Genomic DNA, 5,966 nt, shown 5'->3' on the forward strand with positions numbered 1-5,966 from the left:
ACAGGTTGAATAGGTAGGGTGAGAGAATACAACCCTGCCGTACTCCTTTCCCAATCTTAAACCAGTCTGTTGTTCCGTGGCCTGTTCTTACCATTGCTACTTGGTCGTTATACAGATTCCTCAGGAGGCAGACAAGATGACTTGGTATCCCCATCCCACCAAGAACTTGCCACAATTTGTGATGATCCACACAGTCAAAGGCTTTAGAATAGACAATAAAACAGAAATCGATGTTTTTCTGAAACTCCCTGGCTTTCTCCATTATCCAGCAGATATTGGCAATTTGGTCCCTAGTTCCTCTACCTTTTCTAAACCCAGCTTGTACATCTGGCAATTCTCATTCCATGAATTGCTGGAGTCTACCTTGCAAGATCTTGAGCGTTACCTTACTGGCATGTGAAATAAGTGCCACTGTTCGATAGTTTGAACATTCTTTGGTGCTTCCTTTTTTTGGTATGGGGATATAGGTTGGTTTTTTCCAATCTGTTGGCCATTCTTGTGTTTTCCAAATTTGCTGGCATATGGCATGCATCACCTTGACAGCATTAATTGTCACCGACTGTACATTTTACAATTCATTGTTTCCCCCTTTACCTCCATCTGTATATATGCTGGCCAACTAAAGATAACACTTCATTCATGTGATGAAATGGACTGTAGTCCACAAAACCTTGTGCCAGTTTGTTGCCACAACATCCTTTGTTGTTTTTGCCGCAAGGCACTCATAGAAAGAAAGAGTTATTAGTGTCTTATTTAAGGGGGGCTATTGGCTGCATTTGTGCATACTCCCTGGGCAGTAAATCCCATGATGGCTGCAGTCATATGTATACTTACTTGGGAGTAAGAGCCCAATTGAGATCCACTGTTTACATGTTAACTTCTGGGTAGACATTATTGTTATTAATACATTTATATACTGCTTACCATATCTAAAAATATCTCTGAGCAGCTTACATGAAAATTTAAATACATTAAACTATATTATGATACACATTTAAATACAACTAAAATACATATTTGCTAAAATTTATATAAAACATCAATAAAAATATTAAAAACCAATACAACGCCACAATTACAAACAAACTGGATAGCACATTCACTCAGGGAAGGCCTGGGAAAAGGTATGGGTCTTTAGTTGGCACCTCCTCAGTACCAGTGGGGAGATCATTCCCTAAATTGGGTGCCACCATGGAGAAGGCCACTTCCTGGTTGCTGCGAGATGGCAATCTGCAGGTCATGGTACAACCACCAAGGCCTCCTAGGATAACCTTAGTGAGTGTACAGGTCTGTACTGGGAAAGATGATCTGCCGGGGAACTTGGTCCCAAGCTGTAAATTGCTGACTCATCACTTGGGTACTCATCAACCACCAGCTAAAGGAACTGCACTGATCTTATTTCCATGTATTTGAGGTGACCTGGAGAGATATCAGAGTTCTCTCTGGCCTCGTTTGTTTATTTACTTACAGGCTTTATATACCACTCTCTATTTGACAAGATTCCTGGGTAGTGAACAATAAAAGAAAGAAAAAAGAATCAAAGTACAGGATCAAAATGTTTAAAATCAGATGATGCTAACAAAAATCGTGGCTGGCCAGACAGGGAAGTCTTGTTCAAGCCATAATGCTATGCTTTAGCTGCTAAATCGTAATGCTGGCACCAGCTGAAGTTCTTCGGAGAGAGCAGTTCCATAGCTAGAGAACCACTGGTGAAAGGTGCATGGGGAAGGGCTTCTTAAAGGTGCAATCCTATGTATTGTGAATGGCTTGTTAAGCACCCCAGCAATCTACTCTCACCAGATTTGTACTTCAGGATTACTTGAGATTCAGGATCCTTTAGGTCTATAAAGGGTTAATACCCCTTCAGTTTTATTAGATTAGCCTTAAGTACTGACTGTGATCATCTGAGTGTACAGGCAATTAGTTTGTGGTTGGTATAAAAGACTTCAGTATGCAGGTCTTTTACAACAGGAACCACACAGCATTTTATTGCAAAAGGTACACTTTATTTTATATATTCATGTATATGAAAGTTGTCTATTTATGTTCACAAAATCATCATTTTCTTTTTGGATACTATCTAGGTCATCTTGACCATTATTTGTATCTTCTCTAATACAATTTAGTACAATGCTTCTTAGTTATTTATATTTTCAAGTTCTAAATTATTCATAATGTTTAGCATTTGCACTTTATAATAAGGCATCTTACATTGTTTTAAGAGAGGTAGGTTGGTTATCATTTTTAATGGTCTTCCCAGCATATCCAATAAAGCAAAGTTAGCTATTTTCTAAAATCCAGGACACCGTCTCCTGCTGGGAATGGCTATTATAAACTTTATTTTCTTGTCTTGAATTAATATTTATATTTAGTACATTTTTTCAAGAATCTTATATTACATGTTTTTGTTGTGTTTAACATGTATTTCTAATGAAACATTTATAAAGCATCTTGTTACAAGGATTTCATACCAATTATAGTAGTGCAAAAATAAGTACAGTTTATACTGTGGATATGTAAGTCACATGATAATTGTTCTTTAGCAATGTTTCAGTATGCATAGGATCAGTTGGTTCTATTTTGACTGGAGATTCTACTTCTTATGAAATCAATTTTCATAGAGATCTCTATCACAAATTAGTCTATTCTTGATCTGTGATTGTTTATCAATATGTAGGCTTTTAGTTCTGGGTCTAATTGCACCATCCTAGGGCGCAATGCTATGCATGTAGGACTTTTTTCTAACTAAACAACTCCCAGCATTACTCCAGCCAGCCATGCTGGTTGGTGCATGTTGGGAATTGTAAGACTTTGTTTGTCTAAATATAAATAGGATTGCTCCCTTATAGACATGTCCTTGTCTCGCAGGATATGCTTTTCATGTTATTTCTTTTCTAAGTTTCATAGTTCTTGGTTGTAGCTGTTGGGTTGTCCGCTCAGTAAAGAATGAGGCTGGAGGGCAAGGTTGAGTTAACACAAATCTTTTATTCATGCATGAGGGTTGGCTGCCAACAAAGAGGAAACAACAACCCTCCTTCCAAAACAACATTCATATACCTGAGGGAAAAACCAGTGGGAGGACCAATCACAGTATATCACCATATATGTCATCTAATATCTGTTATTCACAGCAGTTTGTTAATCATATGATTATTCTAAATTAGGACTGCTTTATTGCAAAGCTTTTATAGACTCAACAATTAGTGAAGTTAGCAAAGCAACAGTTGGCAAAGTGAGTGAATATGTTCCAGGAAATGTCTGGCACATTATGGAAGCATTCCAAGTTTCTTTTCTTAGGTTCCCCTTTTCTTAAGCCCCTTGCTAGGGTGCGTCTGACCCTTGTTCTTAGTTATAGCAGACAAGCTAAAAATGATCTTTAGCAAAATAAAAATGATTCTTATCAATTGCCCTTTTGATGCTTCCATACTAAAGGAAGCATCACACTTTGTCTGGCCTAGCCTATTTGCTTCTTCCTTAATTAAGATATTACTTCCATCTCCCTCCGTCCCTTCAATAACATGCATTTCTTCATATTCAACCTGTAATTCTGCATAGTCAAGTTCCTTTTCTATAGCTACCATACTGAGGTATTAGCCTTGAGGGGTTATCTCCATCTTTCTTGCTTTCCGGCAGAGAGAGAAGGATACTTTCCACACTAGGATCGCCAAGACAATCAACAGAGTAATTTCTAGTATACTCATTAGGATTTTGGCCAGTAGATGTTTCAGTGCTATTCCAATATTTGGGAGAAGGTCATCTAGCCAATTAAACCATCCTTTCACTTGATCAGTATTTACTTGGTGTAAAACATGTACAGCTTCTTTTATTTTTGCTAAATCTGTTTCTATTTTACTGTCATGATTGACATGTTGTTTATTCATTCAGTCGCTTCCGACTCCTCGTGACTTTATGGACCAGCCCATGCCAGAGCTTCCTGTCAGCCGTCGCCACCCCCAGCTCCCCCAATAGAAACAGCAAGATTGGTTAATTACAGCACATATAGCTCCTTGCTGAGCCAACATAATGTCTAGAGCCATTCTATTTTGTAGGACCACATCACTTAATGATTTTATTTCAACTTTCAGCTCTCTAATAGCATCCATTTCCGTGGATGCATTCAGAAAGGCTTGTTCTAAATCATATATTCCCTAAACCAGAAAGAGTTTACAAAGAGTTTACAAAGGTGTAAAACCTTGATTTTCATTTTAATAGAGGATTTTCTATTGTGGCAGTATCTTGCTTACCTCAGACCTTATGGGCAAAGCTTCCTAAACTAGTAATGCCTTCGGAAGTCAATTGTTTATGTACTGCAAAATGAGGCATTACATAAGCAAAGGTACACCTTGTTCACCAATAAGGAGGAAGAGCTTTGTACACTTCTTTCCCCACACTGAAAATAAAGGCCTTTCTTATTCAGTATAAGTGTCAAAGCATTTCTTTTTGCCCAAAACTTACCACCATTCGGATGTTTACTGGTTTCTTGAGTATCTCAAATGTAATAGTGACCATCACACCTTCCTCCAAATGGGGGACTCTTCCAATTCTTAGTAGATGTAACCCAGTTTTTCTGTTTGTTTGTTTTAAAAAACCCGCACAAAATAGATATGTGTACTTGCTGGGTAACAGACTGGTCTACTAAATTCTCAATGTCTGGACACCATGAGGCATTAAAGTTTGGTTTTTGTACAGCACTATTTGCATATAGGAAGTATAAGGAGCAGTTATAGAGGAAAGAAGCATCCTCTTTCCAACTAGGGTCCGAAAAATTTAGAAGATCTCGGACCACATCAGACAGCTCATAAGGAGGAAGTCTGGGGAAACCCAGAACCATGCCTTGAGCACAGTGGCTTTCTTCACCCCACATCCAATTAAAATTTATCCATTCCCCATCTTCAGAGTCAAACCAGAGAATGTGGGCACACTGGTTTTCTGGTAAAAGGTAAAGGTGTCCCCAACCAGTCGTGTCCAACTCTAGGGTGCGGTACTCATCCCCGTTTCTAAGCCGAAGAGCCAGCGCTGTCCGAAGATGCTTCCGTGGTCATGTGGCCGGCATGACTGAACACCGAGGTGCATGGAACGCTGTTACCTTTCCCGCCAAGGCGGTACCTATTTATCTACTTGCAATTTCTTGCTTTCGAACTGCTAGGTTGGCAGAAGCTGGGACTGAAGACAGGAGCTCACTCTGTCACGCAGCACTCGGGTCTCGAACTGCTGACCTGCCAACCTTCCAGTCTGCAGTTCAGCGTCTTAACCACTAAGCCACCGCGGCCCCTGGTTTTCTGGAACCCACTCTAATTCCTTTCCTGATCCATTGCGGTGTTCTAAGCACAGTGGAAATATAACTGTAGAAGGTTCCACTTCAGCAAAAGGAATACCTTTGGCTAGAGCATTGTCAAGGGCTCCTTGGAGGCCTCTCTCAGTCTAATCCCGTAGCCAAGTCCAGACACAGACAAAGGGATTCCTTTCAAAGCTTTATTCTTCTTTTACAACTTAAGAACTCTACCGTTAGCAACTAGATCTGAGCAGCAGAGTACCTATGCCCTAAGTTGGAACAGTTGGTCCCTGTTTGAAAGGGAATCACTGGCAGACCCTGAACTTATGGGCTAGGGAGAGTCTCTCCCCTTTTCCCTTGGATCCTCTGGGCGCAGCCGTTGTTTGCGCGCCAACCGGGCACTACGCCTCCTTTCTGCGCCCTCCATTTAGCACCGCTCTCTGCGTCGGCGTTGCGCGTCCATCAAGTCTGCTTCCCGCGCTCTTGTCACTCCTGGGACTGCTATCTAAGCTAGGAATGCTGGTGGGAGGAATCTCCGTCAGCTGTTGGCCCCGGGAAAGAGGAGCGCGCTCCTCTCCCAGGAGTGACTGCTCTTCCTCAGAATCAGAATGACTCTGGGATTCTATGGGCTCAGTGTCCACCCTGACAAGCATGATCATACTATACCCTTTCCAAGTACTCCTCTCCTGGACTG

This window comes from Heloderma suspectum, chromosome 2, assembly GCF_057233095.1.
Source record: "Heloderma suspectum isolate Gila_16-S chromosome 2, 16-S_ref, whole genome shotgun sequence".
In the NCBI taxonomy this organism is placed as follows: Eukaryota; Metazoa; Chordata; class Lepidosauria; order Squamata; family Helodermatidae; genus Heloderma; species Heloderma suspectum.